Source organism: Nothoprocta perdicaria, unplaced genomic scaffold (genome assembly GCF_003342845.1).
Source record: "Nothoprocta perdicaria isolate Ctin4 unplaced genomic scaffold, notPer1 scaffold_31, whole genome shotgun sequence".
NCBI classification, from domain to species: Eukaryota; Metazoa; Chordata; class Aves; order Tinamiformes; family Tinamidae; genus Nothoprocta; species Nothoprocta perdicaria.
Genome location: NW_020455544.1, coordinates 1,021,848 through 1,038,241, shown reverse-complemented (window position 1 = coordinate 1,038,241; position 16,394 = coordinate 1,021,848). Strand labels below are relative to the sequence as shown.

At 38.6% G+C, this 16,394-nt stretch overlaps 1 long non-coding RNA gene across 1 annotated transcript; it reads right to left on the bottom strand.

Moving 5' to 3' along the window:
* Positions 1-14,721: 14,721 nt before the first annotated feature.
* On the bottom strand, positions 14,722-15,985 carry LOC112950123. Its single transcript, XR_003249960.1, has 2 exons — positions 15,920-15,985; positions 14,722-14,814 (listed from the first exon to the last, which is right to left on the bottom strand). It is a non-coding gene; the product is annotated as an uncharacterized LOC112950123 (long non-coding RNA).
* Positions 15,986-16,394: the final 409 nt, after the last annotated feature.

Genomic DNA, 16,394 nt, shown 5'->3' with positions numbered 1-16,394 from the left:
AACAGAATTAAGTCCAGACCAGTATTATCTTTGCTTGGGGATTTCAAAGGACTAATTTTACAAAGGAAAAGTCATTTAATAGATAAATCAATTGGGAGAAAGAATTTAAACTGAAATGAGAGAATGATCATTGTAAATGCTTCAGAAATGCTGGCCTAGATATCCCCAAAGCCATAATTCCACAACTAATAAGGAAAACATTTGTGGAAAAGTCAGCGTGGCCTACAAGAAAAACACACATTATGTAGATGAGGGCATGTAGTATTATATGTAAAGCAGAACCCAGGTAGTATCAAAAATTACCATGGGAAGCACAAGATTATTAATTTTTATTAACGTAGAATTTTTAAAAGGATAGATAATTCCAATTAACATGGAATTCTGCTAATAAAAGGAGGCCCTGGCAAACGGATTTTGTTTTGTTAATGAAATTGCATGTTCCACATACTGATGCAATTTAATTATAGCAGAGTAAAGCATCTGCCTTATTATCATGCAGTTTTTTACATGAAGCACTGCAATTACACAACCATTTAGGTGTACTATACCTGAACTTACCAAGAAAACTTCCAAAAATTGATAAAGTTAAAAAGAAGATGGAAACTTAGCGGCAATTTTATGGAAAAATATCTTGAAAAAATTATCTTGAATACTTTATAAGCAGTCACTTTACACAATGGGTACACTTCTGCATTAAGCATATATAATTAATATGAAGCAAATTGAAACTTTTTTTATAGAGACATTTTACATGTTCAAAGGATCCCACATGCCAAAAAAATGTAACTTATAAAAGATACTCTTTTACAGAAAATCAAAGGCAGTCTGCATCTGTGTAGTAATATAAAGAGGCAGTAGCCTTTCTGTGGGTAAGGGTGAAATCAATTCTTATCACAAAGCCGGGTTATAGCACCATATGATTTCCCTAGAATTGTTTGGCCTAAAAGTTCCAAAGGAAAAAACTCTCTATTTATGAAGAAAAATATTGTGATTGCTGACATACTTTGCTGTTATCACTGGTTTTGGTTGCCTTCCACTTCTAGAAGCACTGACAGTATCCATGGAGCATTCTTAGGAGATGAACTTTACAAAAATTGTTTGTGTCCATAAAGAATTCACTTATTTACGCCAAGTTTTGTGTTCAGTTGTTGTCTTATCTAAGTATCTAATCTACAGATGCAAGAAGTGCAATATATCGATGGTCAGATGTAGCTGTCAGGCTTACGAAATGTGCCTGTGCAACTTTAATGGTTGGCTGAAAACGTTATTGTTAATATTCTGCCTATAAATAGATTGTTCTCCTCCCTGATAAAAGCAGGAATTAGCCATTTCACCAAATATTCTGTTTTATTGCAAGGAAGGATCTGTCAGACAGAATCGGGTGCATCGGGTGCTGCCTTTTTGACAGCATTAATGTATGCTTTGCATATAAAAGTTAATCTTTGTTATAAGATCCACCATTTTTAATTGTAGATACAATTGTAATACATACCCGATTTGCATGTTTTTTTTTTTCTTTACAGCAAACACCTATTTAGCTCTGAAAAAGTAGTATCATACTGACTAAAGATTTCTAATGTGGGACTTGCGTCCTGCTTCACCATCCTCAGTAATGTCTCTACCTCATGTATCTCCCTTTTTAGCTTTCTGTATGAATGATGAGGTGGAGAGAGCAGGACTGATGAAGATCAAACAACTTACAGAGTGGAAACTAGTAAAAACCCTCTAGTCTTGCTATTCATTATATACTTCCTATGCGTCACTATACTAGATTGTTGTCAAGTTCCACTGCTGGCATAATAGGCTCAAGAAAGAGCCAAGTATCTGTAGGGAAACTCATCTCCAAAACCTTTATTCTATTGTTCTTGTCATGTTTCATCTCACTGAAGCGTGTGGCTGGTATTTAGATGCAGGTGTTCCACAGTAATATAAGAGCAAAAGGATTAGATAAGCTTGCATTTTATTAGGCTTTCCACTTCTCTTTGCTTATGTCAGTTTAAACACCGTAATAGGAAACTAAACAAGATGGGATGGTGCTATGCTACTCTAACATGCTGCTGAGCATTTATTTACATAAATTGTTTTATTCATTTCAAATGAAACCCCCCATATGAGTAAAACTTAATCATGTAAGTAAAATTTCCCAATTTAGCACTAAGCAAACAGTTCTAAGAGCTGACAGTTAAGAAGATAAACATAATTTTGACTTGATAAAATAAGCTATGGTTATTTCAATAACAACCTAGTATTAAGTGTTGTGAAAGTGGGGAATGTGGCATGGGAATAATGGAGCCTAGGGAACATGCAAGAAAAGATGAGAGGAGTTTTTTTCCTCCTTTATTTTCACAAAAATAACATTCCCTCTGCCATTGATGTAAGGCTACAATGAGGAAAAATTCCTCCTCTTCCAAGCTCATTCTTCTGTGAGTTTAGAGTTTTATGTTATTAGAAAGAAGGTATAAATATTTATTTGTAGACCTTGTAGAAGGTCCAGAGATACCACACTTCAGTGTTAGGTCCATCACAGATTACTGCTCTAAACAAAACACACAAAAAAGTTGTGAAGTTAACTTTAGGAAGTCTAAATATGTGACTGATTTTAGAGAAGTAGCTTTAGGTTTCAAAAATGTCGGTCAAAATACAGCATCCTCCCAACTTCTAAGAGGGGAAAGTCTCCCTCCTGTTTTTTCCTCTCTTTTCCTCTGCCTTCCTTTCTCATCTCTCTCTCTCTCCTTCTCTGTTTTGGAAAATGTTTTGTAAAGTTCTCTTCAGTGGACGCAAGTCATATCAGTCAACGTCTTGATAAATACAGGAATCTCACAGGCAAACAATTTATTACAATAAGTTTTAATTTATCCTGTTTGCCTGAGTGCAGCTATTACTGCTCACAGACGTGGAGGCATGTGTCACCTACTGAAACCCTTGTAACCCAACTCACTCGCTTCAGCTTGTTTAGAAAACTTGTCTGGGAAGATTTACTTAAAAAGTTAATCACATATTCTCACTGACTCTGCTCATAAGTACATGTTCATCTTCATAACAGCATCTATGTGACATCTAGCCGAACATCATGAATTATGGGATAAAGGATAAATAACCTATTAAGAAATTAAAGGCCCGCAAAGGTGCAGTTTGGTAAAGGATAAAGAAGCCCCACAGGGTATGTATAATCAGATCTCTGTCCCCTGAAGAGTAATTGCTATCTTTCTTTCATGAGCGTCAAAGACCTGGAGCTTCTCAGTGCCTCAGGCAAGTAAGTTTGAAGGTCTCCTTCATGACTGAATGGAAGAGAGCAATCAGAATTTAGGTTGAGACTATTTATTCTATAGAACATTAAAAAACATGTTTTATGTTGGAGCTGATACCAACAGCCCTGTCATCATGGTTAGAAAATGTTACCTTTTTTTGTCTGTCGTGGTGCCGCTGTCTGTTTCCTTGGGGTTACGCTGGCACAACATGCCTTGCTTCACGGGGAAGTACACTAAGTAGCTCTGCCTAATACGGTTATCCCCATGTAATGTGTAGTCTTCACTCTGTAATAAATGGAAGCCTGTGTGAAAGAACAGTGACTTCTGGATAAAGATGTCTTTACAATCCCAAGAGAAATATGCTATTCTTAAATAAGTTTTCATTTCCTGAGACTGATTTATCTCTGCAAGTATAAATAATTTGTAACAGATTGAGATGAATTATGATAAATCTATGCATTGTTACTTAAAACATATGCAGCCAATATCTTATATTGTAATTAATTAAATATGTCTATCTTTATAGTAATGTAAGGCAGTAATGTTACCAGTCCTTTGGGTTCCTCTGAGTGAAGTTCATGATTCTGTACATGGTATGTGCCTGAACCAGAACCTAAGTAAATCAGAGGAGACACAGTGAAAATGGATGGCTTAGGTAATGACAGTAGAGTTATCCTGCATGGCTCTCTCCCTTTTTTGATGGATTATGCTGAGGTTGGCAAAAAATACATTTGACATCACTAGAAAGATTAATAGCTAAAAAGTGACATAGCAAAATGTGCTCATATTAATTTGTGCTGAAGGATACATTTTTTTACCTCCCCCCAATATACAGGAGCTCTTTCTTATTTTTTTTCTTTCTTAAGGTTGTTTCTTATTTCTATTAAACCGTTCTTATTGATTTCTAGTTCTAGTCACCCCTGTGCACTGCATCTCGGCTTACATTAGGCTGTTACCAGCGGTACGGGCAGGTACCTCTGCACTCCTTACCGATACTGTCAGAACGGAGGTCCTGAGACCTTCGTGTTACGGCGCACATTAAACCACATGTAGTTAAAGCAAAATGTTAACTGCCCGGGACAGATGTACCCTGAGCCCTGGAGAGATGCAGGGCTCTTTGCAGCTGGCTCGCAGAGCGCTGCCAGTGACACCCGGCATTGCTGTGGCCTGCTTGCTGTTGGACTGTCCCTTGCTTAACGTGTTCGGGTGGGAGAACACGCTCCGCAGCGGGTCACCTGCGTTTTCAATGTTTACCTATTTTGGTTCCAAACTTAAAGTAGCTGGAAAGAAAACAGCACTGAGAGGCAGTGTCTAGGAATATATTCCTAGAATAGGACCGTGTGCCACTGTCTTTGCATTCTCCTCCTTACCAATCCATCAATGACAGAGCCAGTAGGTCTGGGACGAAATGTGCAGTTTTGCTCCACTCTGCAAAACCTTTTTGTACCCATAAGGCTAATCACTTTTCCTCTTTTAGATGTTATTCTATAGCTTTGGAAACTTTGGGAATGAAAAGCACTATTTAAACATATACTTTCACCTGACCTTATAATGAACTCTACATCGAACTATATGAATTACATTTAGCGTGATAAAATCATTGCATTATATTGACATGATTTTGTCTTAGTTTCCTAACTAAATTATTCCAAGGAAGTTTCTGAACAATGTGTGGTGTTGTTCTCAGCCAGCCACAAAAATGATCCAGAATTCTAATTGGAGACCATTTTAGCATTCCCTATAAGCTACATGAATATTGGCTTCATTTATTAATTGCAACCGATTAGCCACAAGGCAAACATTTAATTAAACCTTGAGAGACAATAACATTGCACATAAATTATCCATTTAAGAGCACATAGGTCTTTATATTTCATTAAACATAGTTTAACCAATAACCACACATCTTAAGCTCAATCTGTGTTTGAACAGGTTTGAAGCCAGAAAATCCCCCAGTGTATTTTTTTTTTCAGTCATTTATTTCTTGATGCATTTTGATTTGTGTTTTCTTCTTACTTGTTCATGCTGCTTTCCCCATTAGTGAGGCCATCAGTCATGCGGCTGTAGCCATCACTCACATCATCACTCTTACCAAACTGCTATTTTTAAAATTATTTCAGAATATTCTCAAAGGTACATTACGTGCTCATGGGCTTTTTAAAAGCAATGGTCAAAACAAATGCAATGTGCGATAGCTATATTTTGGAGGATTTTGCTTTTAATTATTCTTTTCTCTATGCAACTACTTCCTGTTCTTCTAGAACTTACTATTTTCCCTACCAAAATACCCGTTCATTGTTATGTATGTTTTTCTGAATTAAAGGCATGTTTGAGGATGCATTCAGGTGTAAGCAGCAAGACAACTGTTTAACAAAATAGTATGAGTCTTAATATCCCAACTAAAAGCTCCCACACTCATCATGAGTTTTAATGGATATTCTGCTCTGTGAAATATTTTAAGTGGGAGTCGCCTCAATGTATTCCTGGTCATTCACAAGCTTTTCTTCTACACAATATGTTGCCTCCTCACTGCATTTTCTGAATAACATAAAATAAGGCAAAAACATCTGGCAAGCTGGTGTAAAAAGAATTACCTAATAAAAAGGAAAGTTTTGCTAATATGAAATCACAATCTTTCTTTCTTCAAATGATTTTACAGCCCAATCTCCCTATTATAAGAATTTGATAAATAAATACTATATACCATTAAATACTGTTTCACTGTTTCACTTATGAACACAGGGAAGCATGCTGCAAGGTTTGCTTGATTTTCCTTTAGCATATTTATATTTATGAGAAATTACACAAGTGTACAAACGCTTTTATTAGACATTGCAAATATTTTCTGGAAATAGGTCAAAACAAAAGCACAGAAACTAAGGAGGTTCCTGTAGGTGTCCCTGACAGCCCACGTGCCTGCCTTCTGCTTCACCTGGATTTTGTCTAGGGAATGCTCTCAAAGCAGGGCCTTGCCTCTCTGTTTGCCAAGTGTCTTATTTTTACAAGCAGTGGGAAGATAGCTTCCACTTTCCTTGTGGGGGGAAAGCACTTTGGAAAAGCAGTCTTAGGGACAAAGCTTTGCAAACAGCCACTGTTACTGCTACAGACATTAAAATCAGACAAGCTGTCTATTTGTAATAGACATTTTTGAAAGAAATTGCCCAGCTCATGTACGTGATCTTTGCCAAGGGAGCCCGTGTGAGGACTAACCCTGATAAATCAGATGGACCCTCTCACATCCCAAGCCAGTTACAAAGCACAAAGCAGCGTTCTTTGTATATGCCGCCTCTTTCTTCTTCTTCAGGTTTAGGGACAGGCTGTGAATTTTTTCCTGTCTTTTTTTTTTTTTTTTTTTTTTTCCTCCTTCTAGGAAAGAGAGTTTTATTTTAGATTTGCAAAGAAAAAAAAAAAAAGAAGGTAGAAATCAAATATCAAATAAAAGTAATCAGACAAATAACCTGAAAAGCTGAAATACAATAAATTTGCACAACTGGCTGTGAAGTTAAATGTAGGTTACTCCGTTCATGTACAAAGATATTTAGATGGCAAATGGAAACTAGCTGCTGTGATGCACATCACATTCATATATAATTGAAGCACCCAGGAGTAAAATACTCAGGCACAATAGATGACAACTGATAAGAGAAGAAGTATAAAACGGGAAGTACAAAACTCTGGGGAGTACAGAGAATATCTAACTCAGCCTGAAGAACCTACAATAGCTGTATTTAAATCACCAGATAATATAAGAATAACAACAACTGAGCTGCTGCAGCCAGCGCGATCCCGCCACACTACTGTGCAAAGCAGCAATAACTCGGCAGCATTTACCTGGTTTTCCTCGTTACTCCACGTCAGGGGGACGAGGAGGATGTGCCCGGGTCCTGCTGTGCCCAGAGCAGCACCGCTTCCGCAGCGGAAACCCTCGTCCCGGGAGAGCTGCTCCGCTCGCTCCGTGCGGGGCTGGCTCCTAGGGAAGCGCAGGGAATTGGCTGATGGAGCTGCTGCCTGTGGCCGTTTGTTGTCCGACAATCTTTAGGGAGGCCTAAGTGCAGCTCAAGGTGCCGCTGGTCCAGCCAAGCCTCATCTTTTTTCCGCTCATTTGTCTAGTTAAAGTAACATCTTTTAGAGAGGGGAAATGAAGACAGCAGCTGGCAGCAGCAATTTGGAAGCATAAATTCTGGAAAGGACATATTGCTGTGGAAATGGCCCAGCCTGGACGCGTGCAGGTGCAATAGGCTTTGGCATAAACACCTTTGCCTTGTGGTGGCCACATGGCCCAAACCGTTAAGACAAATTCCTTTCTAAATGTGAAATGGGAGCTTGTATCAGACAGTTTCTCCTGAATTCAGCTTTTAGGAAAGTATAATATTTATAGAAGAGAGATTCTTGGCATTGATTCTTCTGGGGACAAACTTCAGTTACTTATTTTGTTCTTTCCAGCAAAGATTCATTCAAAGCCTGTTCCTACCAGAGGAATAACTTATGCATGGAAAATGCATCAAAACACCACGTAGAGATGTCTTTATCACAGGTAGTCACAAGATGGGACATTGTATAGACATATGGATAGCTCATAAAGTAAAATGACGTAAAATTCATGAAATATAGATTTTAGGAAATACGAGAAAAATCATGCACGTGTTCCTCCGATTGCCACTGATTCCTTAATGGAACAACTTGCATTTAAACTTTGTAAGTCTTTGCAGAGTATCTGCTTCATTTATAAGTGGCTCTAATCAGACCTGCCATACAATCTTAAAAGATTCCCTTCAGTTAGGTAGTTTCTTACCCAAAAATCTTGTGTTTATTATAAAGGTGGTATAAAATCTCCTTCTTATAAAGCTAGTAAGCAGCAGGTTAGAAAAAAAGGCAGTGAAGTAAGACTTGAGAAAAGAAATCACCCCATTCTTAATGTTGTTTGTTACACTCTCATTAATTGATCTAAAGTTATCACAGTACAGTTAAGAGAAGAGTTCTACCTTTGTACTGTTGCACAGTAAAATAAAGGAGATATATAGCTGATAATTCGATCTGTGATCTAAAAGTTAAACTGACCAGCTAATGTTAATATTCCTTTGCTTGCACACTGAATTTTTGGTGTGCAAATTGTATTTACTTGAACATATCAAGCATTTCTTTGTTTTTTTTTTTTTTCCTATATTTCTGTAGCACTGATGTGACACAGTATAACCAACAATAGCAATTCTGTAATTTAGGATAATAACTGTAGAATATTGGTATGTTTTGTAAGTGTGACACTTCACATCCTATTTCACTCCGTAAAACTAAGTTTTTCGTGTTTAAAATTTAATGCACTGAAAAGTTAACAAAAGTTAAAAATTCAAGTTCACAGTTACAATTATGCGGATATGGAAATAGATGTGAAAATCTTGGCTTTCATGCATATAAATTTATGTATGACATATATATAACCTGTATACAGTTGCAGTTGAGCATGAACTGTCATACAAAAGGGTGACAAGCCCTCAATTATTTTGGAGATGCATCTTATTGCTCCAAGGTAGGCAGAAATAGAGAAAGCAATAGAGAATGCATACAGCTAAGAGCACAGCGACCTGAAATGTGGTATTCGAAACATCCTGTAGAGTACTACGGAAAGGGGCTCATTCTGTGATAAACATCTGTATTATAGCATGCAATTAGTAGACATCAGGCTAATTACTCTGGCTGGGTCACAAAGCACACTAGCATGCATACCTTCCTATGCTTCCACTGTTATTTTTATTTGCTATTACTCCAGTTCTTATAGTATGAGTTGTGTTGGAAGGGGATAAGTTCCTTCATCTGGGGATAAATTTTTTGAAATCGTCTCTACCTGCCTAGGATTAACTCTAACTGATCCGACTAGGTGCTCTTCCGCCCCAAATGGTTCAAACTCGTATCTCAAGTTAAAAAACTGTATTGCTGTTATGCGCTGGACTTAATAAGGAACTATTAAAGCAGTGAAATGCTCAGAAGAACATTCCTATTTTCTTTTTTAATTCTTAAATTAGAAAGAAAACTCAATTCCTTTTCAAGCACTAGCATGATGGGGGACATAAAGAAGTGATGTCAGGTGTTTTTTTTTTTTTTTTTTTTTTTTTTTTTTTTTATTCCAGTCTTGTCCTTTTATTCAGCCATTGCCATTGCTTTATCAAGTTGCATCTTTGGAACCCGCATCCATACAAAAAACCCTGTGTATCCTGCAGAGTAAATGTGACAGTCCTGGGTTATGAGGCAGGAACTATGACCAGTCTTTATGGAGCACTTAAGCATGTCTTTCCAGAAAGATTATTCTAACGTTAATTTTCTCTGGCTTGCTCGATATCCAAACATCCAACTTTTTCAGTATGTTAGCAGGAAATTTGCACATTTTTGCTTAAACATGACACCTTTTTTGATTATTTGACATATTATTCGACAAAAATTGATTCATCATTATGAGCCAAAATATTTTTGCAAATTGACCAGTTTGTGTATTTTCTAATGACATAATTGGTAGTAGTAATGCAAATAATTCTGGTTATTTGGTCATGCAAGCTTCTCAATTTGTTTTACTTCTTACAATTATATATTATTCATGTTGCATTAGTATATGCAGTGTTTATCTATAATTGCAACAAGCACTTAATTAATTACACTATAACCTCTTGAATCAATAGGCCAACTGTTGCATCTTCAGTTAATATTTTAAAGTCTCCTCTTTTACCATTTTCCCCGTGTCTTTGATGTTTTGTTTCCTACCCTTCTTGTTCGGATTCTCTGTGGAATAGTCTCAGAATAATTCTGCAGTTTTCTTTTATGACTGAAACTTTGCATTTTAACAGTTGTCTGGAGATAGTTTCTTCCTTGTGAAATATCAGTTTTAATAACGAGAAAAGAAAAATGCCATAAATCTGCACTAACCACATAAAGCTGAAGTCTCAGAGAGACTGATTAACATTGAGACTCTACACAGGTTTTTCAATAATTAGAGGATGTGCTTGCATGGAGCCATGACTGCTCTGGCCTTGATGCCATTTCCCAGGGCAGGCAGCAATTATTACAGCCCACAGTACATTTCCTACATTCCCTGCCTCCAGCCACTGAAGATCTTTTAGGAGTAAAGGTCTCTTAATTTTGCACACCCTTGTCATCAGCCTGGATTAGCAACTTATTTTCATTACTTTTTTTTCACTTGGGGTAGAGATAACTGACAGCTGCTTTTCTGATGCAAGATGTTTTTTCCACCTGAGGTTGAGAAGATCGTGATCATTGCTTGGATTGTATTAACACGGTAGGTGACACGTTTGGCCTTTCCAGCAGAGCTGCTAGAACCAAACTATTTCTCCGTCTGTGAGCTCAAATGAGTAACCCACGCTCAGCACTCATAAGCTTTGTGCTGAAATAAGTTTATTTATCGCTCACAGATTTTTACCACGTCCATGCTTCAAAAATGAATTATTCAAAGGGGTGAAGGCTCTTTCTTCTATGATACAGTATCTTTACGTTGTCTATATATACTCCATGGGCATTTCAATTAGAGTTTCAATGTAGCATAGCAGCACAAACTATAAAGTGACTCACCTAATATTAAACCACCAAAATTTTATTTTCTTGAGGCTAGTAAATTAAAAGTTAGGTGGTTAAATTTAAGTGACTATATTGCTCTCTACTTATACAGGTGAAAACCTGCTGGAATTGTCAGTAGGGAGAGAACGTCCAAAATACTTTTTGTAACAGAACATTGGATTGGGGTGTATAAGATATGGGATGCATGTATAAGATATGGCAGCTTTGGACAGTATATCTGTAGAGTTTGGGATTTCACTCCCAGTCTTGTGGCACACCTCATAATTTTCATCTTCACCTAAAGTCTATCTGTTCATGCCAAGCCTTCTGCAGTGTTAGTTAAACACAGTAAAATAAGTAGGGACAGAAAAGCCACAAAATCTGCCTCTCAGCCGTAACTGACTGTGTGGAGGCTTCACGAAGGCTGCTGTAAATGCAGCAATGTCTCCAGCTGGCACAGACTAAAGGATGTGGAAGGTGGGAATTCTCGAAGCTGCTTCTCATCCCCACACCACAGGGCGCAGGCGGGTCCCCCAGCCGGCGCAGCTCCCGCTTGCCCTCCCCGAGCACGAGGCGAAGGCTGCGGCAGCGGCAGCGGCCTCGCTCGTGGCGTGCGCCCGCGCGGCCTGAGCTGCAGCGGGCGCTGCGATGATGAAACGTGTCCAGGAAGAAGAGAGCAAGGAATGTTACGGAATTAGAGAGAGGAACAGAATCCTTCAGAAAATGAAATGTACGGAAACTGATGGCTTTTGAAGATAGTTACACAGATGGAAACAGGAGAAGAGAAAGAAAAAAACTTTGAGAGAAAAAAAAAGTGAACGTAGAGGGAACTATAACTGAGGATACAGTGCTCCGAGATCAGTGTGGCTACGTCCATGGCAGCGCATGGCAGTTTTGAACTGGCTTTTCATTCTTAGCTCTTTTTGCTAGGATAGGTTTGAGTTCTGAGCTGGGAATCCTGTGGTGAAGTGCACCATGATATTCCTGCAACATGTTATTCCTGCACGTGTTAAAGAGATGTTCAGTCTAGCACCACTTGCAAACATTTTTTTCTGACATTTTTCTTAAGGGTGAAAAAAAATTCAAGTAATTCCTTTTAGCAGATGATCTCAGCCACAAAGGCATTAATAACAGCAGCTGTGATTTGTTTGAGTATCGGGGAAATTGAGCTGTTCTACAGAACCTGCTGATATTTCTGCTTCATCCTTTCCTAAAAGAAAATGGAGGAAAGAAGCAGACTGCAAAATGGAGAGGGGAGCTCTTCCTCAGCCACTTCAGAAAAAAACGAGACTAACACTACTGCATCCAACAGAGATAAGAAGAGCTCTACGGCACCGAGGAAAGGGAGGGCCCCGACGTAGCAGTGCTTGGAGCTGACCTTTCGTGCAGCATCGCTGGAGTCGAGATGAAGGAGCTGCTGGTGCTGGAAAGCAGCAATGCTGGCTGAGAAGGCGGAGAATTCCAGCAGAGCGGGTAGACTGGAAGGAGAGAGGATAATGAGGTTTTTGTTTAAGGACCTCTATGTCCATTGCTGTGACAAATACTTTTATAAAAAAATCCATACTACTGTACACTTTAATAGACTATTTGCTGTGGAATACAATAGTTACTTACAGGTGTTAGAGGAATAAAGCAGGAAATTTGAGATGTTGGTATTCATAAAGAACATCCCAGGAAGACTCAGACACAGTAGCCACATCTGTAGGCAGGAAGCAGTGGTTGCTTGGCCCACTTCAAACCTGGTTTTCAAACCCTTAGAAAGGCACTGCTCCTGTGACGTGGATGAAGCCCTTTTAGTCTGAGACCTGGAGTGAGCTCCTGCTCCGAAGGGCTCCCCGCGGGAAAGGGCTCCTGCCTCTGCAGCCTGTGCCCTCCCCTTGTGCCTCCAAAGGTGTCTCCAGAAGGTGTAATTCCCTCTACTGTAATTTCTTTTCTTGGGCTTTGAATATTTGTGTGGCAACAGCTGCAGAAATTGAACCCACAATTTAACTCAATCTTGCAGAAATATTCTCCTTATTTAGTCCCTAAATACCTTTTACTCTTATGTTTTATGCCATTTAATTTAGTTGAGCCTTCAGAGTTATTTGCTTTTCTGTTAGCATATTTGGATCATTCTCTGAATTTAAAACTTTATCTCAGCTTTGACTCAGCTCTTCCTAACTGCTAAGACCATTTTTGAATTTATTAAATATGGTTTATCCCCTCACCAGTATGGAACCTGCAGTTCCATATACAGCCACTGTCTTAGAAAGTGGCTCTTTCGATAGCATGTCACCATCTAGCTGCCAATGAATTTCCAGATGGTCTTTTATATAAATTTCTTTTCTAAGGTGCAGACAGATTTCTTGTGTGTGTTTCATTTTTCTAGAAAGAGTGTTGGTTATCATAGGAGAGAGAGGTACCAAATATTCATCTGGCATTCATTTCTGCATTTGCAAGTATTATGCTTTTCCATTTATATATTCCAGATTCCAGTTGCTTATTTCCTCTAAATTAAAAATAGCAAATAAGTAATGTTCAGATACACGGAGCAGGATTCGCAGCTAGCATAAGATATGCCTCTTTTTTGCTGGCTGAGAACAAGGCCTGTATGACCTTTTTTTACTTGTTCGAATTTTTATCATACAACAAAGTGAAATTAATTAGAGGGTCTCATTTAGTCTTTAAATAAATAAAGTCAGAAAAACAAATGTTTCAGAGTTTGACTGTTAAAGAGCATTTTTATGAGATACAGCGCTTTTAGTATCAGAATGGTTCACATTACATTCCCCTTTAGTTGTTCTGTAATTATGGAAGTCCTATTTAATAATACTTGAATAATGAGTGTGCTAAACAGATTAGTTTTTATGTGTGTGTGTGTGTGTATATGTGTGTATATATATCTACATGTATAATATATATATAAAGGCATTTTTACATATGCACATAATGAACCTGACAGCTCATCACTGTTGTGTGTTACTGAGTTCCAGATTTTAACAGAATTTTAAAAGGGAATAAACATATTTATATGGTTCACAACAACCAATAAATTAGCTTAGTATTTAAATTGAGAGATATATTTTGCTTTGAAAAGGGGCATAGACTTTATTAGAACTGCTCAGATGATAAGCCAGCAGGTAAGTGGAAGTGCGAGAAAGAAAAACCTGCATGGCAGAAATGTGTCACCTCTCTGCTCTGCTCTGCGAGGCGCCTTCTGGCCCTTCACTGCTCAGAGGCAGGCTACGCACACACACAAACAGCTGCTTCAGCCTGATTTAGCAGCTCTTAGTTTGTGTTCTTATGGGGATAAACAAGCAGTACTACAGATGTGGCACGGAAAATGCTACAGTCAAAAATGATACTACTATGCTGTGGCATTTTTAGTGTAAAAATGATAATTAACAAAGCGTGTGGCCAAGCTCCTGCTGTCGATTCAGGTCGTCGGGATTCACGGTGGCAAGGGCAGTGCAGACAGGAATTAGCTCTGGTGGCCGAGGAGGCAGCTCTGAGCGCGGGGCCCGGAGCGTGGAGCCTGGGCCGGGGGCGCATGAGAGCCGCAGCTCCGCTGCTTGGCGGGGCGGGAGCAGGGAGGAGAGGGCCGCGCTCCAGGAGCATCGGACCACACGGATGCTGCGTGCCGGCTGCTCCCGCTCTGCCGGCCGCTGCGGCCATGCGCGGCGCTCCCGTCCTCCCTTGGCTGCGGCTCCGGAGCCTGAATGCTTCAGGATTCTGGCGAGTTTGTTTTCTCAAGGCAAAACAGGTAATGGTAGAGCTTGATGTTGAATGTGATGAAACAGACTGTCTAAATAGGCTCTTTCAGAAATAAGGGCAGGCAAGACAACATTAATACACCAGGGTAAAGCAGCGCTCGAGCCAGATTGATCGCAGGGTTCTGGAGAAGGAATAGTTAGAGATGAAGACTGAGGAAATTCTCAAGCTGTTCAGTGTTATCCAGGAAAAACCACGTCTGTCTGACAAGAGCGCTCTGAGCACTTGCAGAAACGAGGTAACTGAGGTCACATTTGAGGCTCTAGAAAAAAAGCAGATTGAAAGGAGCTGACTTGTTGTCAACAGAACCAGAAAAGCAAACAAAAAGCCCCCCCAAAACCAGAAAGGGGATGGAGGCAGACATTAGGTCACAGAAACAACCTGGTTCCGATGCACCTTTTGTAAGTATGACAGAAGAGTTTGATGTACAACAAAACATACACCAAGTATTTCAAAAATTATCAACAAAGCTTAATGGAAAATAGGCTAAATGCTTTCTGCACCACCACCTGCAGCCACTTTCTCATCAGTTTCACATCCAACAGCGCAGCTTGCACAGGCAGGTTTTCTGTACAACTTCCACACTGTGCTTGCTCAGTTTACCAGTCAAAACGGGGTTTTGATCATTTCAGCTCTGGAGATCCTGTCTAACAGATGCAAAACTGTATTCTCTTGGCTTCAGACATCGCTTCCAACAATAGAAAACAAAATTCAGATCCAAGAGTGCCATTTGTCAGTGCTGCTGAGTGCCAACCTCTGGTGCTTTAGGTAAAACCAGGCGTTCTATACACGCCTCTCCATAATTCCTAGCAGGCTTTTAGCAAAACAAGAGATTATGAAGAAGCCAGTTACAATATAGTATGACTTCTAAAATACCTTCTCTAAAATCCTTATTCATAGGCTAGAATAAAAATACTCTAAGGTGCTTAATACCAACGGGATGTAAAGGGTTGAAAATACAATCCTGCTACTTTAAAAGAAATTATATGTCCATATCTCACATACTACAGTCACCTTCGACAAGCACATCTAGAAAGGATTCATAAAGAGGAGACTTCTTCAAAGGCGGAGAAAATTATTAAGTATATTATTACTTAATCGTTCCCCATTGTAGCATGTACAACCCTCCAAATTATTTAAAATTACTACTTTTACTCATCATTGGTAGTCTGTTAGAGAAGGATCTTATTTTTTATTCTTTAAACATATTCTGCATTGCCAATTCCCTTAATTCTATTTATTAATATTTATTAATTAATGTCTTATTAATGTTTACTTGTTAAATATACTAAGGATTAAACATGGATAATTTAATGCTTACATTTTATTAATTTAGCTATAAAGTAATTTGATTTAAAATTTCTTACCTATATGAAGGCTGTTCTTCTTCCATGACCCCTTTGAGCTCTGTAACTCCATGAGCCTAACAACCTTAATTTACTCCAGGCTTTCCAAAACAACAGCCTTGAAAAAATTAAGGGGCAACTTCCTAAAGAAACAGAGAGACAAATATTAAGAGGCTGTAATTTTTTGTGTATGTGCTTCCGTATGCATATATATATATTTATATGCATACCTAATCATGGCTTTAATTGAAGTCTTTGCTGCTTAGATTTACGATACTGTATGTTTCCTGAAGGAAAGCTCCAACAGACAGAGGAAATGCTATTTTTACTGCATTCGTAGAAGTTCATTTATTTCTGTTTCATTTATTTCTGTTATTTGTGTGATTTATTTCTTAAGATGTGTGTGTATATTGGTTGGACACTCTTTCACACAAGTAGCTAAGGCCACCTGACCACACACAGACATTTCCTAATTCATTTGAAGTTATTAACACTA